The following is a 27,299-nucleotide window of genomic DNA, read 5'->3' as shown; positions in this document are numbered from 1 at the left end:
CTGCCTTTTCATTTTGCACTGGGTCTCACAAATCATGTAGCAGGTTCTGCTCCCAAATGCATAGCTCCACCCTGGATTTCTTTTTGGAGAGCTTTGTCTCATATGCCCAATTGTCTACTGGACAGCTTAAAGATATCTCAAAACAAACATATCCAAAGCTAAACTTTAAACATTCTCTAACCTGTACTCCTCATTCTTATCACCATTCCAACTGGAAACCAGGTTGTCTTATTTTCCTTTCTCTCTCCCATTCTTTGCTCCCCAACCAACTCACCAGTAAGTCATAAGCTTAGTACTTCAAGACCATGTTTCAGATTCATCCACTTCTCCCCATTTCCACTGCTGCAACCAGGGTCCAAGCAATTCTCATTTCTTATCTGGACTTACGCAGAAACTTCTAGCTGCTATCTCTACCTCATAAGTCTTGCCCCTTCGCTGGAGTTAAAAAATGATTTGTTTTCCTCATAGCTGCCTAAGTGATCCTTTAAAACAAATCATAATGTGATTATGCCATGCCCTACTTCAACCTTCCAATGGCTCTCATTGCCTTAGACTACAACCCAAACTCCTACAAGGCCCTGCATGGCCTGACCACTCCAGCTGTCCTTTGCCCTTTTCAAACTTCCCTCACCCCAGACAGTGCTCAGTGGACTTTCAGTTTCCCTACTGTGGATAAAATGAGAGTTCCTGTGGCCAGGATTCTCACCTGGCCCTGGTTGACTAGCTCACTGCACACCTGTGGGCAATACATGGCTGTTGACCCTATAAAAAGAAAGAGCTCCGCCCAGTACTCTGGGCATGACACAGTGGCAGGGTTGCAAGGCTGCAGGAGAGCAGAGCAGAGGCTGGAGTGGTGGCAGTGCTGAGACAAAGGTGCCATCAGCCCCAGAAATGGAGGAGCTTGGGAAGGATGAAGGGTGGTGCCAGAGGCACTGGCACCTCCTGTATTGAAAGCACGCCCAGTGGTTGTAAAGAAAATAAAGACCCAGCAGCTGAAAGTTCCCCAAGGAAAGGAGCAGCCCCCTCCCTCAACTGTGGAGCACTCTATGGTCTGCCCCTACCCTCAGGCTGAGCCGGTGGCTGTGGGACTTAGGGGTGGATGGAATTGTTCTGTCGGGATCGGAGATGGGAAAGCTGTCTTCCCTGACAGTGCAGCATGCCTTGAGGCAGCGATTACAAAATGCAAGGGGACACGTACAATAGCTGAAGCGATGAGAACCTGGAAAAAATAAGACCTGTTACTCACAAGAGGAATTTGAGGGTTCCTGTGTGGGTTACGAGGACCCAGCTGTGGGTTGATTTGATATGGGCAGGAGTAGATGGAAGGAAAGTAAACGGGAAGCCAAATAAGATCTTACTGGAGCTATGGCAACAACTGAAACCAGAGCAGCAGTTCCAGCCATTAGGACCAAAGAGGCAGAGGTCAGAGACAGAGCCACAAGTCCAGCCTGTGTGTCTCTGCAATACGTTTTGCTGGAGAGGCTGGAGAACAATGTTCAAGCTTCCTTGCACAGGGACCATTACAGAGGACTGAGAGCACATTAATTGAGAGGAGAGAATCCTGGAAGGGTGGAGTATGGATAAAATGAGAGTTCCTGTGGCCAGGATTCTCACCTGGCCCTGGTTGACTAGCTCACTGCACACCTGTGGGCAATACATGGTTGTTGACTCTATATAAAGAGCTCTGTCCAGTGATCTGGGCGCAACATGGTGGCAGGGCTCCAAGGTTGCAGGAGAGCAGAGCAGAGGCTGGAGTGGTGGCAGTGCTGAGGACAGAGGCCCAGTGGATGGCTGGGTGGGACAACTGTGCAGAGGGGCCCAGAGGATGGCTGTGTGGGCAGAGAGACCTGGAGAATGGCTGCATGGGCAGAAGGGCCCAGAGGCAGAGACCAGCTTGCTGTATGAAGAGTCATTCTGAGTGAATGGGATTTTAGTGACTGACCTGCCACCTGGAAATAAAGTTGGGTATAACCCTTTCATCCCAAGAACATTTTGCTGTTACTTTCTTTGGTCACATTGAATCCATAGCGAACTTCCCGGGGCTGAAACCCCTTGGCAAGACACGGATGCACTTACCTCTCCTCTGTCTTAGGATGCATGCTTTGACTGCCTAGAAACCAACTCCCCCCACCTCACTCCAGCTTTTTTTTTTCCTGGCCTCTTGCTCATTTGATAGGTCTCAGCTCAAATATTACATCCTTAAAGAACTTTTCATTCACCTGGATTCTCCAGAAAGCAAAGCAAGAGAAAAAGTGGTAGTTAGCTGTTATTTTATTAGGGAAGACAATCCAAGTTTGCAGGAGGGAGAAAAATGACAGGAGGGCAGAAGGGAAGGAGGAAGAGCCAATGAGAGCATGTACAAACCATCTCCAGATGCAACTTATTACTTAATCTGCAGAACCGTATAGCCAAGAAGTCAATAGACTGTGTCTTGGGAACGTCCTTCAGAGGTGAGCAAAGGGAGCTGTTATCCTATCGCCCAGTGCTCAAAGGTTCACCTGTAGGCTGTATGTGTGTGGACCTGGGACCTGGTAGCAGCACCAGAGCAGGAAGCCAGAGATGTGAGCTGCAGACAGGAGCCAGGTGCTGTCAATTACACCTGTATGAAGCATTTATTACCATGCAGAGCTGGAGCAAGAGTCAGATGAAGCTGAGAAGATACAAAGTGGAGCACAAAAAATGAGACATTTTTTCTGATCAACCCCAACCAGGTCATCCTGTGTACTCACTCACTGGACAAATAATTTTCAAACACCTCCTAATAGCCAGGAGTAAGTTAGTTCAGTGACAGAGGTGAATCAACAGAAACGATCGCTGCCTTTGCAGAGTGCACATTCTAAAAAGGGTGATCATTGGAAAACAAAAAAATAAAGAGAAAATTCCTGTAATCAGAAACTATGACAAGTGTACATAGAAACAAACAAGGGTCTGAGAGGGAAAGTCCAGGGCCATTGGGGCTGGAACTTATGGGAAGAGGGGACAATGGTATGAGATGATGCAGGAGAGCTGGATGGGAGCCAAATCATGCAGGTCTTATTACTTTCCTCAGAGAATCCTGGTTTTTTATTTCCTTCATAGTATTTATTTCTTTGTGTCTTTAATTGCTTTATAACTGTCTATCTGACTATGCTAGAAGCTCCATGAAAAGGACTACTCGCTATCCTGGTACATCTTGTGTATAGCACAGTGCTGGGCAGACCTCAATAAATAATAATTAAATTACATGTAGAGTAAATCTGTTAAGTGATGGAGTGAATGAATAGGAAGGTGCTTGTTGTAGAGAGCAAGGACTTAAAGTTTAAGGGGAGCGGACTCTAACAATCAGATGCATACATTTCCACAAGGGACCAGAAATCCTACAAGTGTGTCGGCTGAGTCTTTCTGACTGTGATTGAGCAAGAAATGCTCCATTTTATTATCTGATCAAATTTTAATGCAATTAACTCATTCTTCATTTCTATTTAAGACTTTCAATTAATTTACTCTGAAGCTGTAGGAGCCATATTATTGTTTTAACAGGGGCTGCATAGCCCAGCTCTGATCCATTCTAATTTCACTAGTGTGATATAAGGCCTAAAATAAATATTATGTGCTGCCTTGACAGCTGGTGAAATTGGGAGGGCCTCGATTGGCCTAACCACAAGTTCCCCTTCTGAGGATAAGGTCCTCTAGCCCAACAAACTTATCAAATAGATCAGGTACAGTTCCTGCTTTTCCCTGAGTAGTGGGTGTCAATTCCCTGCTCACGCATGGAATTATTCAAACAAGCCAGTCACTTCCTTCCCAGAGAACCAGGGGACACTTCACTCTTAATGCTGTAAAATGTCCTCCTGCAAGTTCACTCTTTTTATGAATGCAACCCTGTGTGGCTCTGCCTGGGGAAGTGTTCTTCTCCACCAATGTGAGTGTATGTGACTAATAAACTGCTGTCCATCTATCTGTCCAGTGTTGGGTGTTCTGTGTTTTCCCCAAAACCCCAGGGCATCCCTCCTCCCAACCCCACAGGGTGAATAGGGGGTGATCAAAACAAGTAGTTTAATTTTTAGAGGATATATTAGGTCCAGCTGCAGGTATCAGAGACCAAATAGCATAGTTTAAACAAGTACAAGTTCATTTCCCTTCCCGGCATAGCAGCTGTCTTCCTCTAAGTCATCAGAGGCCCAAGCCTTTCTATCTTGTGACTCCTCCACCCTTAAGCATGGCCCTCATCTGTGCGGTCCTTAGGATGGAATCAGCGCATCTCTCTTCTTGGGATACACTTATGTTTGCTGCATACCTATGAAGAGAGCTGCAGATGCCCCCAACTCCATGACTTAAGACTACTCAGCTGAAAATCTTGAGGTCCCAACAAGCCTTCAAATTTTAAACCCAAAAGCAATTGGGACACTCATCCCCTCCAATGGAGTCCAACAGAATGACAGTACGGAACCTTGGTTAAGAATGAAAATTCTAGGGATCAGCAAATCTGGGTTCAAATTCCAACTTGCCACTTGCTGGAGTTGCTATCCTTAGCAAGCTATTATATGTACTTAACCTTTCTGAGTTAGTTCCTGCAAACATAAAGTGCGATTGATAAGAAAAACTACTTCGAAGGGTTGTTGTAAGCATCTGATGTTGTAATGTATGTGTGTGCCTAGCATAGAGTACGATTCCCTGAATAGTCAAGCTGGTACCTCCTTACCCCACTTACCCAAGGAATTTAACAGAGCTGATAAATATTCAGGCTCAGAGAAAGTTTTGACCTAGTTTACTGTAATGACGCATGTTAAGTATAGACACATTGAAAATGGTCAGCCTATTTAGGCTATCTTATGTGACTACCTTAAAGGGAAGTCTTGTGAGGATTGAATTCAGTGAATTAATTTGTTAATATCTGTTAGCAACATATCCAGCATGGAGTAAGCACTGTGGAAGTATGAGCTATTATAATTATTACAGTCATATCTGAAAGAGTTGGTATTATTTATCTGTACTTGTAAAAAGCTATGGGCATCTGTTATAATACTAGTATTTAATTATTAAGTGAAATATTATCCTGTGACATTGTCTCCCTTCCCTGAGAGTCTGTGTGGGAGGTACTGGCAGTTCCACTAAACCTACCTCATTTGGGCAGGTTAGTGAAGTTGTTGGCAGTTGGTAACACAGTAAAAGGCATATCCCCACCACACACCTGGACAAGGAAACTAAATCCTTTTTTTTCTCAGATTTTTTTTTTAGGGTTCCTGACTGTCCAGGACTTTTATGAAAAGATCTTTGTAGAATTTTAAGTACAAAAATAGATATGAACTGTGTGCACTCTGGAAAGGAATGAGTTGGCCACTGCAGAGCTAAGATTGGCATTGTTCATAGAATGAAATTCCTGTTCACTGATGTTGTTTTGGGCTGGGGTGACCTTATGACCTGGATTTCTTTTCAGATGGGTGTATTTTTCCTTATTGTAAATTTCCTTCAATTCATCAGCAGAAATTCTAGCCACTTTGCTGGGAGCTTGTGACCCTGGTTTGGACAGCTTATGCAGTCTCCTTTTGACAAATGTTTTTTTTTCTTGTAGTTTCTGCACAGCACCTCTTGCTTTCCCTCTGGGAGACCGTCTTTAGCCTTCTGTCACCACTCTCTGGTTCCAGCCCCTATGAATCACTTCCTTTGGGTCCCTTGAGGCTTTCTCTTAGGAGAATCTAATCTTTTTTAACAACACAGTTGAAAAAGCCCTTTCTGGCTTCCTGCTCCACCATTCATTCAGTGCTTCCTGGGTGCCGTGACTTGGGTGCAAATCACACGCCCAGTGTCATTTTTATGCACACCATAGGGATCACTGCAGAGGTCAGAAGGGCCTTGCGTTTCCTGACACAATCTGCACAATACTGTGGATAATTTATAGCAGGCCTTGGTCCTATCCATGTTGCTATCTGTCACGTGATTTTCCTGTCCATGGATATTTAATTTACTTATTTACCTGTAAACTGTCTTCCTGCAAGGAGAATTTAAGGCTGCTTATAAAAATGTAAATACTATAGCAAAATAAAATAAATTTGAAATAAGAAACATCTAGTGTATGTGGTGGGGACTTGATGATGGGGGGAGTCTAGTAGCCATAATGTCACTCATGTAATTGTAGATTAATGATACCAAAAAAAAAAAAAGAAACATATAGCAAAGGGAATGCAAAGATATAGAACTGAGATGTGAGATACAGGTCTGTAGATGGGACAAAAGCTGGCTCAAAGCCACATGGTAACCAACACAAAGAGAAAAATATGAGCTACAAAATACACAGTGACCCTAAAGGATAAGCACACCAATTGCATAGGCAAGGCACAGCTGCTCTAAAACTGCAGTGTCTCCCAGGGGCCCAAAGGACTAGTGTCATAGTAACATCTTTCTCTAAGCATAGTGAAGGATTCCATGGGTTCTCCTTATAATACCACAGCACAAATTAGCAGGACTATCTCTACCTGAGGCTATGAAAAATGATTAACGTCCTCTGACACTACCAGAGGATGAAGGTTGGATGAAGTGATCTTTAAGGAAATGCTGTGAGGACCTCAGGGAAGAGAAATGAGAAGAGTATCTGGTGACACCCCTTCAATTTTAAGGTGCTGTGAAATGCTAAATACCACTCAGCAGGTAAGGATTTGATCAAATCTATCATCTGGGACTGTGATGGCCAAAGAACCTGTTTGTTTTATTAAACGCAATTATCTGAATTCCACAGCCATCACCTCCCAACCTTTCTCCATTGTCCTTTTTTTTAATTTTGGTATCATTATGTAAAATTACATACATGAGCAACATTATGGTTACTAGACTCCCCCCATTTCATTCTTTACTTTTTTTTTTGGTATCATAAATCTACAATTACATGAGGCAAATTATGTTTACTAGATTCCTCCCTTCACTAAGTCCACCCCACAAACCCCATTACAGTCACTGTCCATCAGCATAGTAAGATGTTGTAGAATCACTACTTTGTCTTCTCTCTGTTGCACAGCCCTCCCCGTGCCTCCCTCCAAATTATACATGCTAATCTTAATGGTCCCTCTCTTTCCCCCAGCCCCTTATCATTCTCTTCCCACCCATCCTACCAAGTCCCTTTCACTTTGGTAACTGTTAGTACATTCTTGGGTTCTGTGATTCTGCTGCTGTTTTGTTCCTTCAGTTTTTTCTTTGTTCTTCTACTCCACATACGAGTGAAATCATTTAGTACTTGTCTTTCTCTGCCTGGCTTATCTCACTGAATATAATACCCTCTAGCTCCAACCATGTTGTTGCAAATGGTAGGATTTGTTTTCTTCTTAGGCTGAATAATATTCCTTTGTGTATATGTACCACATCTTCTTTATCCATTCATCTACTTATTGACACTTAGGTTGCTTCCATTTCTTGGCTATTGTAAATAGGGCTGTGATAAACATAGGGGTGCATCTGTCTTTTTCAAACTGGGCTGCTGCATTCTTAGGGTAAATTCCTAGGAGTGGAATTCCTGGGTCAAATGGTATTTCTATTTTGAACTTTTTGAGGAACCTCCATACTGCTTTCCACAATGGTTGAACTAATTTACATTCCCACCAGCAGTGTAGGAGGGTTCCCCTTTCTCCACAACCTCACCAACATTTGTTGTTGTTTGTCTTTTGGATGGTGGCCATCCTAACTGGTGTGAAGTGATATCTCATTGTGGTTTTAATTTGCATTTCTCTGATGATTAGCGATGTGAAGCATCTTTTCATGTGCCTGTTGGCCATCTGAATTTCTTCTTTGGAGAAGTGCTGTTCAACACCTCTGCCCATTTTTTAACTGAATTATTTGCCTTTTGTTTGTTGAGATGCATGAGCTCTTTATATATTTTGGATGTCAACCCTTTATCAGATCTGTCATTTATGAATATATTCTCCCATACTATAGGACAACTTTTGTTCTATTGATGGTGTCCCTTGCTGTACAGAAGCTTTTCAGCTTGATACAGTCCCACTTGTTCATTTTTGCTTTTGTTTCCCTTGCCCGGGGAGATATGTTCATGAAGAAGTCACTCAAGTTTACATCCAAGAGATTTTTGCCCATGTTTTTTTCTAAGGGTTTTATGGTTTCATGACTTACATTCAGGTCTTTGATCCACTTTGAGCTTACTTTTGTGTATGGGGTTAGACAATGATCCAGTTTCACTCTCTTACATGTAGTTGTCCAGTTTTCCCAACACCAACTGTTGAAGAGTCTGTCATTTCCCCATTGTATGTCCATGGCTCCTTTATCATATATTAATTGACCTATATGTTTGGGTTAATGTCTGGAGTCTCTGTTCTGTTCCACTGGTCTGTGGCTCTGTTCTTGTGCCAGTATCAAATTGTCTTGATTACTGTGGCTTTGTAGTAGAGCTTGAAGTTGAGAAGCGAGATCCCCCAACCTTATTCTTCCTTCTCAGGATTGCTTTGGCTATTTGGGGTCTTTTGTGGTTCCATATGAATTTTAGAACTATTTGGTCTAGTTCGTTGAAGAATGCTGTTTGGTATTTTGATAGGAATTGCATTAAATCTGTAGATTGCTTTGGGCAGGATGACCATTTTGGAAATATTAATTCTTCCTAGCCAAGAGCATGGGATGAGTTTCCACTTGTTAGTGACCTCTTTAATTTCTCTTTAGAGTGTCTTGTAATTTTCATGATATAGGTCTTTCATTTCCTTGGTTAGGTTTATTCCTAGGTATTTTATTCTTTTTGATGCAGTTGTGAATGGAATTGTTTTCCTGATTTCTCTTTCTGTTAATTCATTGTTAGTGTATAGGAAAGCCAAAGATTTCTGTGTATTAATTTTGTATCCTGCAACTATGCTGAATTCCAATATTAGTTCTAGTAGTTTTGGAGTGGAGTCTTTAGGGTTTTTTATGTACAATATCATATCATCTGCAAATAGTGACAGTTTGACTTCTTCTTTACAGATCTGTATTCCTTGTATTTTTTTGTTTTGTCCAATTGCCATGGCTAGGACCTCCAGTACTATGTTGAATAACAGTGGGGAGAGTGGGCATCCTGTCTTGTATCCAATCTTAGGGAAAGCTTTCAGCTTCTTGCTGTTAAGTATGATGTTGGCTGTGGGTTTATCATATATGGCCTTTATTATGTTGAGGTACTTGCCTTCTATACCCATTTTGTTGAGAGTTTTTATCATGAATGGATGTTGAATTTTGTCGAATGCTTTTTCAGCATCTATGGAGATGATCTTGTGGTTTTTGTCCTTTTTGTTTATATGGTTGATGATGTTAATGGATTTTTGAATGTTGTATCATCCTTGCATCCCTGAGATGAATCCCACTTGGTCATGGTGTATGATCCTTTTGATGTACTTTTGAATTCGGTTTGCTAATATTTTATTGAGTATTTTTGCATCTATGTTCATCAGGGATATTGGTCTGTGATTTTCTTTTTTGGTGGGATCTTTGCCTGGTTTGGTATTAGGTTGATGCTGGCTTCATAGATTGGATTTGGGAGTATTCCCTCTTCTTCTATTTTTTGGAAAACTTTAAGAAGAATGGATATTATGTCTTCTCTGTATGTCTGATAAAATTCTGTGGTAAATCCATCTGTCCCGGGGGTTTTGTTCTTCGGTAGTTTTTTGATTACCACTTCAATTTTGTTGCTGGTAATTGGTATGTTTAGATTTTCTGTTTCTTTCTCAGTCAGTCTTGGAAGGTTGCATTTTTCTAGGAATTTGTCCATTTCTTCTAGGTTTTCAGCTTGTTAGCACATAGGTTTTCATAGCATTCTCTACTAATTCTTTGTATTTCTGTGGGGTCTGTCGTGATTTTTCCTTTCTCATTCCTGATTCTATTGATGTGTGTTGATTCTCTTTTTCTCTTAATAAGTCTGGCTAAAGGCTTATCTATTTTGTTTATTTTCTCAAAGAACCAGCTCTTGGTTTCACTGATTTTTTCTAATGTTTTATTCTTCTCAATTTTGTTTCTTTCCTCTCTGATCTTTATTATGTCCCTCCTTCTGCTGACTTTAGGCCTCATTTGTTCTTCTTTTTCCAATTTCAATAACTGTGACTTTAGACTATTCATTTGGATTCATTAAATATGCCTGGATTGCTATATACTTTCCTCTTAGAACTGCTTTTGCTGCATTCCACAGAAGTTGGGGCTTTGTGTTGTTGTCATTGGTTTCCATATATTGCTTGAGCTCTGTTTTAATTTGGTTGTTGACCCATTGACTATTTAAGAGCATGTTATTAAGCCTCCATGTGTTTGTGTGCCTTTTTGCTTTCTTTGTACAATTCATTTCTTGTGTTATACCCTTTTTGGTCAGAGAAGTTGGTTGGTAGAATTTCAATCTTTTTGAATTTATTGAGGCTCTTTTTATGGCCTAGTATGTGGGCTATTCTGGAAAATGTTCCATGTGCACTTGAGAAGAATGTGTATCCTGCTGCTTTCTGGTATAGAGTTCTGTAGATGTTTATTAGGTCCACCTGTTCTAGTGTGTTGTTCAGTGTTTCTGTGTCCTTACATATTTTCTGTCTGGTGGATCTGTCCTTTGGTGTGAGTGGTGTGTTGAAGTCTCCTAAAATGAATGCATTGCATTCTATTTCCTCCTTTAATTCTGTTAGTATTTGTTTTACATATGTTGGTGCTCCTGTATTGGGTACATATATATTTATAATAGTTATATACTCTCGTTGGACTGAGCCCTTGATCATCATGTAATGTCCTTCTTTATCTCTTATCACTTTCTTTTGAAGTCTATTTTGTCTGTTACTAGTACTGCAACACCTGTTTTTTCCCCCTGTTGTTTGCATAAAATATCTTTTTCCATCCCTTCACTTTTAGTCTGTGTATATCTTTGGGTTTGAGGTGAGTCTCTTGTAAGCAGCATATAGATGGGTCTTGCTTTTTTATCTATTCTATTAATCTGTGTCTTTTGATTGGTGCATTCAGTGCATTTACATTAAGGGTGATTATTGAAAGATATGTACTTATTGCCATTGCAGGCTTTAGATTTGTGGTTACCAAAGGTTCAAGGTTAGCTTCTTTACTATCTAACTGTCTAACTTAACTCACTTATTGAGCTATTATAAACACAGTCTTATGACTCTTTATTTCTCTCCCTTCTTATTCCTCCTCCTCCATTCTTTGTATGTTAGGTGTTTTATTCTGTTCTCTTTTGTGTTTCCTTTAACTGCTTTTGTTGGGTAGTTGATTTTATTTTTTGACTTTAGTTAGTATTTAGTTGGTCTGCTTTCTTTGCTGTGATTTTATTTTCTCTGGTGACATGTATTTAGCCTTAGGAGTGCTTCCATCTAGAGCAGTCCCTCTAAAATACCTTGTAGAGGTGGTTTGTGGGAGGCAAATTCCCTCAACTTTTGCTTGTCTGGAAATTGTTTAATCCCTTCTTGATATTTAAATGATAGTCATGCTGGATACAGTATCCTTGGTTCAAGTCCCTTCTGTTTCATTACATTAACTATATCATGCCATTCTCTTCTGGCCTGTAAGATTTCTGTCGAGAAGTCTCATGATAGCCTGATAGGTTTTCCTTTTAGGTGACCTATTTTCTCTCTCTGGCTGCCTTTAGTACTCTGTCCTTGTCCTTGATCTTTGCCATTTTTATTATTATGTGTCTTGGTGTTGTCCACCTTGGGTCCCTTCTGTTGGGAGTTCTGTGTGCTTCCGTGGTCTGAGTGACTATTTCCTCCCCCAGTTGGGGAAGTTTGTAACAATTATTTCTTCAAATACACTTTCTATCCCTTTTTCTCTCTCTTCTTCTTCTGGTACCCCTATAATGCAGATATTGTTCCTTTTGGATTGGTCACACAGTTCTCTTAATATTGTTTCATTCCTGGAGATCCTCTCGTCTCTCTCTGCCTCAACTTCTCTGTGTTCCTGTTCTCTAATTTCTATTCCATTAATGGCCTCTTGCACCTCATCCAGTCTGCTCTTAAGTCCTTCTAGAGATTGTTTTATTTCTGTATTCTCCCTCCCAACTTTATCTGTTGGCTCTTGCATATTTCTCTGAATCTCCTTCAGCATTGTTATGACCTTTATTTTGAATTCTTTTTCAGGAAGATTGGTTCAATCTATCTCCCCAGGCTCCTTCTCAGGGTTTTTTTTGGGTTATTCTTGTCTGGATCAAATTCTTCTGCCTTTTCATGGTGATAGAGGTAGTCCTGGGCAGTTGGCCTGTGTGTCAGCTGGGAGAACAAAGTCCCTTCCTGCTTGCTGGTTGCCTTCCTCTCCTGGCAGAATGGCATCCCCTAGTGGCTTGTTCTGGGCAGCTGTGTGCCAACAGGGCCTCTGAGTCTGGTCCGGGCAGCTGTGGAGGAGGCTCTGGGTGGTTGCTGTGGGCGTGGCTGCTCTCAGGCTGCTCCCCTACTATGGTGGGGCCACACCAAAGGGGGAATGGATGGGAGGCTGTTTATCACCATGAGGGGCCTCAGAGCTGCCCTGCCTCCCAGAGCATTAGGGCACCTGGAGTTCCCTGGGATTCCCAGCTGCTGAGCTGAGTGTGCCAGGATGCTTCCATCCAGCTGTGAGACCCCTGTCTGTTTTAGACTTTCAAAAAGCACTCGCTTTTCTTTTGTTCCAGAGGCACTGTCTGCAGGGACCACTCACAGGTTTTACTGTTTTGCTTCCTAATATCCAGCACACCATGCACTGTGTGTCTGCGCTCCTGGTGCAGATGACTAAGGCTGGGTATTTAGCAGTCCTGGGCTCCCACTCCCTCCCCACTCTAACTCCTTTCCTCCTGGCAGGGAGCTGGGGTGGGGGGATGCTAGGGCCCCCCGGGCCACAGCTTGTATCTTACCCCCTTCGTGAGGTGCTGAGTTCTCACAGGTGTAGATGTAGCCTGGCTGTTGTACTGTATCTTCTGGTCTGTCTTTTAGGAATAGTTGTATTTGTTGTATTTTCAAAAATAAATATGATTTTAGGAGGAGATTTCTGCTGCCCTACTCACACTGCCATCTTGTCTTCTCCCCTGTCCATTGTCTTTTTGTACCTCCAGAGGAAGAATAGGAAAGGTGGACAGAGTCTTTAGAAAGGCTGAGGGACAGCCCCAGGAAGGGATGTGAAAGAGGGCCTCATTTAACAGGGCAAGATGAACTTCAAGGGTTCATTGGCCCCACACTGACTTTTTAAATTGTTGTTTAGCTTTTAATGAAATTCACTTGAGTCCTGTTGTACATGTTGACATTACCTAGCAAGAATGGTAGTATAAGACATTAGATTTGGTTTATTTACTATCAAAGTTTACACAGTATCTTTTTCAGTAAAAGCTGATTTATTCCTTCCTACCAGGGCCAGGCAGTTTAAGCCCAGGAAATGGGAAAATTGTTTTTAATCAGAGAAAAAATAATTGTATTTATAACAACACTTGTGGCTATTACATAACTGTTGGTAATGTGAAATTATAAGGTGTTTTCACTCTATAGCTCAAAGAAATCAGCATATAACTGGCTCATGAATTTTCATAATTGTCCTGTTATGTGTACAAGGGGAATCCAAATGAATCGAAGAAAACAAGGCCCGTACATGTCTCTGCATTAGGAGAGAAAGGAGAAGGGGACAGGGTGAGGATAGAAATGAAAGCTCAGACATAGCAACAAATACTAATCATTAAAACTGAAAATCACTCAAAAGGAAGGACAATAATAGCTTTCTCTGAATCACCAATCCACACAGATATCATCATCAACAGGAATCCTGCCCCTTAACAAAACAAAAAGAAAAGAAAAGGAAGAAAAAAACCTTTTTTTCTCATTTCTTTTTTGTAGATTAATAACTAAATCACCAGCATGGTAATTTAACATTATTTAGAAATGGATAAATGCTTCTGCCTAGGCTAATGTTCATTAGTAAATTTAATTTTTCTTGAAAAATGAAGAGTTTCAAAAGTATGGGTTACCAAATTTAGAAACTTTTATAGAGAAATTTTAAAGACTTTCAGAACTGTATGTTGCTAAAAATAACATTGACCCTTGATATTTGTCTGAGGAATCCTCTGTGGAGAGAAAGGATTTCATCTATTGGAGATAAATGGGGCCAACTAATCTGCAGTCTTTGGTTTAATTAGCTAAACTCTTCCAGATGGAGAACATTTAAAGTGAAGGAATATTCTGAGAGTCCCCTGGAATTAATAAGCGTATAAGCGTAATATGTTACATGTAGAAGAAAATATGTGTTTTATCTTTGCCTTTAAAGGACAAACAAGGAAGTACTTGGCAGCATTATGATTTTCAGTTTGATTATTGAAAAAGAGATATTCTAATTTTATTCAATACTGAACAAATGAACATTATTTGTTTTTCTCCTGGACTAGGCACTCAGGGGGAAATAAGATGCGACCCCTGCCCTGATGGAACCTCCACTTTAATTAGAGGTTGCATTCCAGTGCCTGGCACATAGTAAGGGCTGGACAACTATGTGTTGAATAAATAAGTGAATGATATCAAGACTTATATAAAGAAGTACATTAATAAAGGTCTGAACAAATTACCATGGTCATAGTGGAGCATGGTGGTGGGTGGGGGGCGGGGCGGGGTTCAGTCTGTCAGAGGACTTCACAAAGAAATCTGTCAGTTAGGAACACAAAAGCTTCCAGACACAGAAAATAGCATGTGTGTGGCATAGAGAGAAGAAAAAGTAACATGTATTTAGGCAACAGCTAGTAATTAGGTGCGGCTGGAGTGTTACTTGTATACAGCATGTGCCTGGAAGGTAGTGAGACCACAAAGATGGGTTGGTACTCATTTGAAGAGGACCCTAAAAGCCTAAATTTAGACTTTATCCTTTAATATTTATTGGCATTTAGGAAAGTTGAAATGTGCCACAGTATAGAGTATGCACAGGAGAGAAGGAAGTAAAAGATATCAAAGGTTAAGTGCCCAGTTTGTGACTAGCACTAGGATAGATCCTCTACAGAGTTCTATTAAATTTCATTTAATCCTTGCAATACTGCCAGTGGGCAAATAATAGTGTCCTCATTTCCAATAGGGAAAGTCAGAGAGATTAAGCAGCCCTCCCTAGATCACACAGTTAATAGAAGATGAAAATAAGATTTGAAACTAGGGTCTCAAAAATCTCAATGGAGGAAAAAAATACCACTGGACTCATATATATTAGCACTAGGAAAAATATGCAATGCAAGTTTGGAGAAAGTTAGTGAATATTAAGAAAGATGAAGGTACAAGACACAAAAAGAAAAGCATGGCTGTACAAAAGGATATTTACAGTAAGGGAGATACAACACAGGAAGTGGGAAGATAATCATAGAAAAACCAAAACGTGTTTTTAAAATGCAAAGCCCCAGGGAGGAGAAAGCAAATGATACAATAATGCCTTTCACTCTGTGATCCAGTGCATTTGGTTTTACTCCTTACTCCTATTTTTTTAACTTTAAACAATTTGTTATGAGAGAAACAAACATACAGCTCATGATCTTGCAACTCCAATGCTCTAAATCAGAAACAGATGGCACCTAGTGTACCTTGTTTCCTAGAAACTGCAAAATTTTGAGGACAACACCCTCTATGCACTGGCACACTGATTTCAGTTCCTTCACAGATACTAATACATGGCTAAATAATGGGTTGCTGGGCATTGTGTTGAAACATCTGTTTTTCTTTCTTAAGAGTCTTTTTGAAGGTTAAACTTCTCTCTGCTTTTATTGTATTTTTTTCTGATTTCAAAAGTGATTCGTTTTGATTGTTAAAGTGTTTTAAACAGTGAACAAAGAAGATAACAATATGGATGAATCTAGAGTGTATTATGCTCAGTGAAATAAGCCAGATGGAGAAAGACAGGTTTCCAAATGATTTCACTTATTTGTGGAGTATATGAACAAAGCAAAACAGAAGGAACAAACCAGAAGTAGACTCATAGACACCGAGAAGGGTCTAGTGGTTACAAACCAGGAGGGGTTGTGGGGTGGGGGTGGAATAAGAAGGGGATTAAGGGGCACAATAATTTGCAATCACAATATAGGTTGGTCACGGGGAACATAGTACAGCATGGACAGTGGTGGATACGGACCATACTGGAGGGGGTGACAATATGGGTGAGTGCTGAACCACTGTGTTGTATATTTGAAACCATAAGACTGTATATCAGGAGGCAGAGCCAAGATGGCGGCATGAGTAGAGCAGCAGAAATCTCCTCCCAAAACCACATATATTTTTGAAAATACAACAAAGACAACTCTTCCTAAAAGAGATACCAGAAGACAGAACAACAGCCAGACTACATCCACACCTGTGAGAACCCAGAGCCTTGTGAAGGGGGTAAGATACAAGCCACAGCCTGGCGGGACCTGAGCACCCCTCACCCCAGCTCCTGCTAGGAGGAGAGGAGTTGGACCAGGAAGGGAGAGGGAGCCCAGGACTGCTAAACACCCAGCCCTAGCCATACGCACCAGACTGCAGACACAGTGCATGTGTGAGGTGCTGAAAACTAGGGAAACAGGACAGTAAGACCTATGAGCGGGTCCCCACTGCCGGCACCCCAGGGGCAAAGAAAAGCAAGTGCTTTTTGGAAGTCTTAAAGGGACAGGGACCCCACAGCTGGACGAAAGCATCCCAAGACATTTAGCCCAGCAGCAGGGAATCCTGGGGAACTCTGGGTACCCTAAACCCCTGGATATCAGGGCAGCTTAGAGGCCCCTCATGGAGATAACCAGCCTCCCAGCCATTTCCCCTCTGATGCGGCTCCACCATATTGGAGCAGCAGCCCGAGGCAGGCCATGCCCACAGCAACAGCGGAGATAAACTTCATAGTGGCCGGGCAAGAATCAGAAGCCCCATCTGCATACAGTTGCCCAGCACAAGCCACTAGAGGTCTCTGTTCTCCCAGGAGAGGAAGGCCACAAACCAATAAGAAGGGACATTCTCCCAGCCATCACTCGTACCAACTACACAAACTATCTCTGTCGCCATGAAAACACAGAATTTGAGGCAGACAAAGATCACAGAGACAATACCTGAGAAGGAGACAACCTAACCAGTCTCCCTGAAAAAGAATTCAAAATAAAAATCATAAACATGCTGATGGAGATGCAGAGAAATATACAAGAGCTAAGGGATGACGTCTGGAGGGAGATTACACAAGTGAAACTAACTCTGGAAAGATTTATAAGCAGAATGGATAAGATGCAAGAGGCCATTGATGGAATAGAAACCAGAGAACAGAAATGCATAGAAGCTGACACAGAGAGAGATAAAAGGATCTCCAGGAATGAAAAAATATTAAGAGAACTGTGTGACCAATCCAAAAGGAACAATATCCACATTATAGGGGCACCAGAAGAAGAAGAGAAAGATAAAGGGATAGAAAGTGTCTTTGGAGGGTGAAGCCAAGATGGCGGCATGAGTAGAGCAGTGGAAATCTCCTCCCAAAACCACATATATTTATGAAAATATAACAAAGACAACTCTTCCTAGAATAGAGACCAGAGGACACAGGACAACATCCAGACCACATCCACACCTGAGAGAACCCAGCGCCTCGTGAAGGGGGTAAGTTACAAGCCCCAGCCTGGAGGGACCTGAGCACTGCTCCCCCCAGCTCCCTGCGGGAGGAGAGGAGTCAGAGCAGGGGGGGAGAGGGAGCCCAGGACTGCTGAACACCCAGACCCAGCCATCCGCACCAGAGTGCAGACACACTGCATGTGTGAGGTGCTGGATACTAGGGAAACAGGGCAGCAAGACCGGTGAGTGGGTCCCTGAGGCTGTTGCCCTAAGACAAAGAAAACTGAGCAGCTTTTTAAAAAATTTATTTAATTTTTTTTTGTGTGTGTGTGAGTGCTTTTTGGAAGTCTTAAAGGGACAGGGACCCCAAAACCAGAACAAAGTGTCCTGGGACACTTAGTCCAGAGGCAGGGAATCTGGGGATCTATGGGCACTCTAACCCCCTGGGCACCAGGTTGCATGGAGGCCCCTCACAGAGATAAATAGCCTCTCAGCTGCTCCCCCTCCAATGTGGCTCCACAATTTTGGAGCAGCAGCCCGAGGCAGGCCACGCCCACTGCAACAGCGGAGATAAACTCCACAGCAGCTGGGCAGGAATCAGAAACCCTGTCATCATGCAGCTGCCCAGCACAAGCCACTAGAGGTCGCTGTTCTTCCAGGAGAAGAGGGCCACAAACCAACAAGAAGGGAAGTTCTTCCAGCCGTCACTCGTTCCAGCTCTGCAAACTATTTCTATCACCTTGAAAAGACAAAATCACAGGCAAACCAAGATCACAGAGACAACACCTGAGACGGGGACAGACGTAACCAATCTTCCTGAAAAAGATTTCAAAATAAAAATCATAAACATGCTGACGGAGCTGCAGAGAAATATGCAAGAGCAATGGGATGAAGTCTGGAGGGAGATCACAGATGCCAGGAAGGATATTACAGAAGTGAAACAAACTCTAGAAGGATTTATAAGCAGAATGGATAAGATGCAAGAGGCCATTGATGGAATAGAAACCAGAGAACAGGAACACATAGAAGCTAACATAGAGATAAAAGGATCTCCAGGAATTAAAAAAATATTAAGAGAACTGTGTGACCAATCCAAAAGGAACAATATCCGTACTATAGGGGTACCAGAAGAAGAAGAGAGAGAAAAAGGGATAGAAAGTGTCTTTGAAGAAATAATTGCTGGAAACATCCCCAAACTGGGGGAGGAAATAATCGAACTGACCACGGAAATACACAGAACTCCCAACAGAAAGGACCCAAGGAGGACAACACCAAGGCACATAATAATTAAAATGGCAAAGATCAAGGACAAGGAAAGAGTTTTAAAGGCAGCTAGAGAGAAAAAGGTCACCTATAAAGAAAAATCGATCAGGCTATGCTCAGACTTATCGACAAAAACCTTACAGGCCAGACGAGAATGGAATGATATACTTCATGCAATGAAACAGAAGGGCCTCGAACCAAGACTATGTTATCCAGCACGATTATCACTTAAATATGATGGAGGGATTAAACAATTCCCAGACAAGCAAAAGTTGAGGGAATTTGCCCTCCCACACACGACCTCTACAGGGCATCTTACAGGGACTGCTCTAGATGGGAGCACTCCTAAAAAGAGCACAGAACAAAACACCCAACATATGAAGAATAGAGGAGGAGGAACAAGAAGGGAGAGAAGAAAAGAATCTCCAGACAGTGTATATAACAGCGCAATAATTGAGCTAAGTTAGGCAGTAAGATACTAAAGAGGCTAACCTTGAACCTTTGGTAACCATGAATTTAAAGCCTGCAATGGCAATAAGTACATATCTTTCAATAGTCACCCTAAATGTAAATGGACTTAATGCACCAATCAAAAGACACAGAGTAATAGAATGGATAAAAGAGCAAGACACATCTATATGCTGCTTACAAGAAACTCACCTCAAACCCAAAGACATGCACAGACTAAAAGTCAAGGGATGGAAAAACATATTTCAGGCAAACAACAGTGAGAAGAAAGCAGGGGTTGCAGTACTAAAATCAGACAAAATAGACTTCAAAACAAAGAAAGTAACAAGAGATAAAGGACACTACATAATGATAAAGGGCTCAGTCCAGCAAGAGGATATATCCATTCTAAATATATATGCACCCAACACAGGAGCACCAGCATATGTGAAACAAATACTAACAGAACTAAAGGGGGAAATAGACTGCAATGCATTCATTTTAGGAGACTTCAACACACCACTCACCCCAAAGGATAGATACGTGAGGCAGAAAATAAGTAAGGACACGGAGACACTGAACAACACAGTAGAACAGATGGACCTAATAGACATCTATAGAACTCTACATCCGAAAGCAACAGGATATACATTCTTCTCAAGTGCACATGGAACACTATCCAGAATAGACCACATACTAGGTCACAAAAAGAGCCTCAGTAAATTCCAAAATATTGAAATTCTACCAACCGACTTTTCAGACCACAAAGGGATAAAACTAGAAATAAAATTCTACAAAGGAAACAAAAAGGCTCACAAACACATGAAGGCTTAACAACGTGCTCCTAAATAATCAATGGATCAACGAAAAACTAAAATAGAGATCAAGGAATATATGGAAACAAATGACAACAACAGCACAAAGCCCCAACTTCTGTGGGACACAGTGAAATCAGTCTTAAGAGCAAAGTATATAGCGATCCAGACACACCTGAAGAAGGAAGAACAATCCCAAATGAATAGTCTAACATCACAATTATCGAAACTGGAAAAAGAAGAACAAATGAGGCCTAAAGTCAGCAGAAGAAGGGATATAATAAAGATCAGAGAAGAAATAAACAAAATTGAGAAGAATAAAACAATAGCAAAATCAATGAAACCAAGAGCTGGTTCTTTGAGAAAATAAACAAAATAGATAAACCTCTAGCCAAACTTATTAAGAGAAAAAGAGAATCAACACAAATCAACAGAATCAGAAATGAGAACGGAAAAATCACGACAAACTCCACAGAAATACAAATTAAAGACTACTATGAAAACCTATATGCCAACAAGCTGGAAAACCTAGAAGAAATGGACAACTTCCTAGAAATACATAACCTTCCACGACTGACCAAGGAAGAAACACAAACCAATTACGAGCAAAGAAGTTGAAACGGTAATCAAAAAAATACCGAAGAACAAAACCCCCGGGCTGGACGGATTTACCTCAGAATTTTATCAGACACACAGAGAAGACATAATACCCATTCTTCTTAAAGTTTTCCAAAAAATAGAAGAGGAGGGAATACTCCCAAACTCATTCTATGAAGCTAACATCACCCTAATACCAAAACCAGGCAAAGACCCCACCAAAAAAGAAAATTACAGACCAATATCCCTGATGAATGTAGATGCAAAAATACTCAATAAAATATTAGCAAACCAAATTCAAAAATATATCAAAAGGATCATACACCATGACCAATTGGGATTCATCCCAGGAACGAAAGGATGGTACAACATTCAAAAATCCATCAACATCATCCACCACATCAACAAAAAGAAAGACAAAAACCACATGATCATCTCCATAGATGATGAAAAAGCATTTGACAAAATTCAACATCCATTCATGATAAAAACTCTCAGCAAAATGGCTATAGAGGGCAAGTACCTCAACATAATAAAGGCCATATTTGATAAACCCACAGCCAACATTATACTGAACAGCGAGAAGCTAAAAGCTTTTCCTCTGAGATCGGGAACAAGACAGGGATGCCCAGTCTCCCCACTGTTATTCAACATAGTACTGGAGGTCCTAGCCATGGCATTCAGACAAAACAAAGAAACACAAGGAATCCAGATTGGTAAAGAAGAAGTTAAACTGTCACTATATGCAGATGACATGATATTGTACATAAAAAACCCTAAAGACTCCACTCCAAAACTACTAGAACTGATATAGGAATACAACAAAGTTGCAGGATACAAAATTAACACACAGAAATCTGTGGCTTTCCTATACACTAACAATGAACCTATAGAAAGAGAAATCAGGAAAACAACTCCATTCACAATTGCATCAAAAAGAATAAAATACCTACGAATAAACCTAACCAAAGAAGTGAAGACCTATAAGACCTATACCCTGAAAACTACACGTCACTCTTAAGAGAAATTAAAGTGAACAGTAACAAATGGAAACTCATCCCATGCTCATGGCTAGGAAGAATTAATATCATCAAAATGGCCATCCTGCCCAAAGCAATATACAGATTTGATGCAATCCCTATCAAATTACCAGCAACATTCTTCAATGAACTGGAACAAATGGTTCAAAAATTCATATGGAAGCACCAAAGACCTTGAATACCAAAGCAATCCTGAGAAAGAAGAATAAAGTAGGGGGGATCTCACTCCCCAACTTCAAGCTCTACTACAAAGCCATAGTAATCAAGACAATTTGGTACTGGCACAAGAACAGAGCCACAGACCAGTGGAACAGATTAGAGACTCCAGACATTAACCCAAACATATATGGTCAATTAATATTTGATAAAGGAGCCATGGACATACAATGGTGAAATGACAGTCTCTTCAACAGATGGTGCTGGCAAAACTGGACAGCTACATGTAGGAGAATGAAACTGGACCACTGTCTAACCCCATATACAAAAGTAAACTCAAAATGGATCAAAGACCTGAATGTAAGTCATGAAACCATTAAACTCTTGGAAAAAAATATAGGCAAATACTTCTTAGACATAAACATGAGTGACCTCTTCTTGAACATATCTACCTGGGCAAGGAAAACAACAGCAAAAATGAACAAGTGGGACTATATTAAGCTGAAAAGCTTCTGTACAGCAAAAGACACCATCAATAGAACAAAAAGGAACCCTACAGTATGGGAGAATATATTTGAAAATGACAGATCTGATAAAGGCTTGACGTGCAGAATATATAAAGAGCTCACACGCCTCATCAAACAAAAAACAAATAAGCCAATTCAAAAATGGGCAGAGGAGCTGAACAGACAGTTCTCTAAAAAAGAAATACCGATGGCCAACAGACACATGAAAAGATGCTCCACATCGCTAATTATCAGAGAAATGCAAATTAAAACCACTGTGATGTATCACCTCACACCAGTAAGGATGGCTGCCATCCAAAAGACAAACAACAACAAATGTTGGCGAGGTTGTGGAGAAAGGGGAACCCTCCTACACTGCTGGTGGGAATGTAAATTAGTTCAACTATTGTGGAAAGCAGTATGGAGGTTCCTCAAAACTCTCAAAATAGACTTACCATTTCACCCAGGAATTCCACTCCTAGGAATTTACCCTAAGAATGCAACACTCAAGTTTGAAAAGGACAGATGCACCCCTATATTTATCACAGCACTATTTACAATAGCCAAAAATTGGAAGCAACCTAAGTGTCCATCAGTAGATGAATGAATAAAGAAGATGTGGTAAATATACACAATGGAATATTACTCAGCCATAAGAAAAAAACAAATCCTACCATTTGCTACAACATGGATGGAGCTAGAGGGTATTATGCTCAGTGATATAAGCCAAGCGGAGAATGAGAAATACCAAATGATTTCACTCATCTGTGGAGTATAAGAACAAAGAAAAACTGAAGGAACAAAACAGCAGCAGAATCACAGAACCCAAGAATGGACTAACAGGTAACAAAGGGAAAGGGACTGGGGAGGATGGGTGGGTAGGGAAGGATAAGGGTGGGGAAGAAGAAAGGGGGTATTATGATTAGCATGCATAATTGGTGGGGTGGGAGAAAGGGGAGGGCTGTACAACACAGAGAAGACAAGTAGTAATTCTACAACATTTTGCTATGCTGATGGACAGTGACTGTAAAGGGATTTGTGGAGGAGACCTGGTATAGGGGAGAGCCTAGTAAACATAATATTCTTCATGTAATTGTAGATTAATGATAACAAAAAAAGGGGGGGATTACTCCCTGATAGGATAAAACTAACTGTAAATGAACGATTAATGCCTGCTTTAAATATGCTTAATTTTGATAATTTAAAGTGTGTCAGATGACCAGCTATGGAAATATATTTTTCTGATAATATTCCTTTCTCTTAAAAAAAAAAAAAGCAGTTCCTGTGTGGTGATCTCCAATAAGTTCTTCACAATGCTATAAAGGGCATATCAAAGTGTGGGCAAAGGGTTTGTTTGTGTTTATACAGAGGATCAAAGCCTAATTTGGCTACCCAGAAAACGAATTATGATATGATATGAAGAACTTCCAATATCAACATCCTCTGGAAGAGTCATTCCAGAAGATGATCATCAAAAAACTTTAACAAAGATCCTGGCACTGTTGCAGTTGTAGCTGCGTTCATTCCACTGGTTCCTGGACTTGCCATTGGAATGAAGAAGGAGATATCTAAGCTGGCCTGGGCACACAGTAAAACAACAAATTTGAGTGGATCTATACTGTCAGGACTCAACCAAAAATTAGGAGAAGTGCAAGTTGCAGAGCTCCAAAATCTTGCGACTATAGATTATCTACTGTTAAAAGAACATATGGGATGGGAACAGTTCCCAGGAATGTGTTGTTTTAATTTGTCTGACTTTTCTCAAACTATTCAAATTCAGTTAGACAATATCCATCATATCATTGACAAGTTTTCACAAATGCCTCGGGTGCCTAACTGGTTTTCTTGGTTTCACTGGAGAGGGCTGGTAATTGTAGGTCTGCTTTGGTTATGTAGCTATATTCCTATTATGTTAATGTGTGTACACAATTTAATTAGTAGTTTAAAACCTATACATGCTTATGTTACTCTACAAGAAGATATGTCAAAGAAATCATCAATCTTCTCATATTTTCTTCCACCTGCTACTTCTATAGCTTTTCTTCTTCCTTCCTAATTACAGCCCTTAAATAGAATTCATGCCTCATATCGAATTTACTGAGTATCATAATTCCTCCAAGTGGTAAAGATACCTCAAAGCAAATGCTGGGCATAGAAACCACAAGGCATAAATCTGCAAAGAAGTAAAAAGCTAACCTTTTCAAACAATATGGCTTCTCTCTCACTTACCAACTTTACATTTCCTTGTATGGCCCTGAAAGATGACTGGTTAGCCAGAGACGGGTAAGATTCCTCAAGGGAGGAACAACCTAAGACAGGCACAGCTTCAGGGGGGCCATCAGGTGAGAAATTGGGGATCAACAGAGGTGAGGCCTAGAACCTCACCCCCCCTGTTTTGAGAGAAATCTTCCACATCCGTGGATGTTTTATTGCCCTTGTCTAGCTTGGATTGACACATAGTCTACAGGCACACACCTGATCATCTACATTTGCTCTCTTACAACACTAAATTATGTTTTCTACCTTTATCTTTCATCTACCTACCACTTCAGCATTTTATTAAAAAAAAAATAATAATAATAATAATAAGGGAGAAATGTGGGATTCACATATAAATCAAGTATAAAAATAAAATGAATATTCATATTTGACCTGATTGTTTATAGTTCATAATGTGTGATCAAAACTGAAAGTTTCTGTTATGACTGCCCTGGCACTGTTCACCATGTAAGAACTTATTCACTATGTAAGAATTTGTTCACCATGTACGAATTTGTTTGTTATGCTTCAGAAGATTGGAGACTGTTGAGTATTAGGCTTGGGGTTGATTAATGATTATGCATTGACTCCCCTATACAGAATTTTATTGTTGTTAACAACAATTTGATCAATAAATATGAGAGATGTCCTCTCAAAAAAAAGTTCTTGTTCAAAAAAAAAAAGAAAGTGTCTTTGAAGAAATAATTGCTGAAAACTTCCCCAAACTGGGGGAGGAAATAATCAATCAGACTATAGAAATACACAGAACTCCCAACAGAAAGGATCCAAGGAGGACAACACCAAGACACATAATTAAAATGGTAAAGATCAAGGACAAGGACAGAGCTTTAAAGGCAGCTAGAGAGAAGAAAATGGTCACGTATAAAGGAAAACCCATCAGGCTATCATCAGACTTCTCAACAGAAACCTTACAGGCCAGAAGAGAATGGCATGATATATTTAGTGCAATGAGATGGAAGGGCCTTGAACCAAGAATACTGTATCCTGCATGATTATCATTTAAATATGAAGGAAGGATTAAACAATTCCCAGACAAGCAAAAGTTGAGGGAATTTGCCTCCCACAAACCACCTCTACAGAGTATTCTAGAGGGACTATTCTAGACGGGAGCACTCCTAAGACTAAACAGATGTCACCAGAGAAAATAAAATCACAGCAAAGGAAGCAGACGAACCAAATACTAACTAAAGGCAAAAAATAAAATCAACTATCCACAAAAAGCAGTTCAAGGAAACACAAAAGAGCACAGAATAAAACAACCAACGTATAAAGAATGGTGGAGGAGGAATAAGGAGAGAAGAAAAGAATCTCCAGACAGTGTATGTAACAGCTCAATAAGCAAGCTAAGTTAGGTAGTAAGATACTAAAGAAGCTAACCTTGAACCTTTGGTAACCACGAATTTAAAGCCTGCAATGGCAATAAGTACATATCTTTCAATAGTCACCCTAAATGTAAATGGACTGAATGCACCAATCAAAAGACACAGAGTAATAGAATGGATAAAAAACCAAGACCCATCTACATGCTGCTTACAAGAAACTCACCTCAAACCCAAAGTTTGTGGTTACCAGCGGTTCAAGGTTAGCTTCTTTAGTATCTTACTGTCTAATTTAACTCACTTATTGAGCTATTGTAAACACTGATGATTCTTTATTTCTGTCCCTTCTTATTCCTCCTCCTCTAGAGAAGTCCCTTTAAGATGCCCTGTAGTGGTGGTTTGTGGGAGGTAAATTCCCTCAACTTTTGCTTGTCTGGGAATTGTTTAATCCTTCCTTCATATTTAAATGATAATCGTGCTGGATACAGTATTCTTGGTTCAAGGCCCTTCCATCTCATTGCACTAAATATATCATGCCATTCTCTTCTGGTGTGTAAGGTTTCTATTGAGAAGTCTGATGATAACCTGATGGGTTTTCCTTTGTAGGTCACCTTTTTTTCTCTCTGGCTGCCTTTAATACTCTGTACTTGTCTTTGATCTTTGCCATTTTAATTATTATGTGTCTTGGTTTTGTCCTCCTTGGGTCCCTTGTCATGGGAGTTCTGTGTGTTTCTGTGGTCTAAGAGGCCATTTCCTCCCCTAGTTTGAGGAAGTTTTCAGCAATTATTTCTTCAAAGACACTTTCTATCCCTTTTTCTCTCTCTTCTTCTTCTGGTACTCCTATGATGCGAATATTGTTCCTTTTGGATTGGTCACACAGTTCTCTTAATATTCTTTCATTCCTGGAGATCCTTTTATCTCTCTCTGCATCAGCTTCTCTGCATTCCTGGTCTCTGTTTTCTAGTACATTAATGGTCTCTTGCATCTCATCCATTCTGCTTTGAAGTCCTTCCAGAGATTGTTTTATTTCTGTATTCTCCCTCCTTAGTTCTTGCATATTTCTCTGCAAGTCCATCAGCATGGTTATGACTTTTGTTTTGAATTCTTTTTCTGGAAGATTGGGTAAATCTACCTCCCCAGATTCCTTCTCAGGAGAGGATGTCAAAGGTGTTCTGGGTTAGCCTGGTCTGGATCAAATTTTATTGCCTTTTCATGTTGATAGATGCAGTGGTATGCTATTGACTCATCTGTCACCTGGGAGAGCCAAGACCTTTTCCACTTGCTCCTGGTCTTTCTTTACTGGGACAACGGTGACCCCTAAGGGCTTGTGTTGGACAATTGCACATAGACTGGGTCTGTTTCTTGCCCAGCTGCTATGGAGGAAGCTCCCTTGCTGTGGGCATGGCCAGCCTCAGGCTGCTGCTCTGCTATGGCAGGA

This window comes from Manis javanica, chromosome 11, assembly GCF_040802235.1.
Source record: "Manis javanica isolate MJ-LG chromosome 11, MJ_LKY, whole genome shotgun sequence".
In the NCBI taxonomy this organism is placed as follows: domain Eukaryota; kingdom Metazoa; phylum Chordata; class Mammalia; order Pholidota; family Manidae; genus Manis; species Manis javanica.
The sequence above is the reverse complement of the archived record's forward strand: the minus strand, read 5'-3'. Positions refer to the sequence as shown.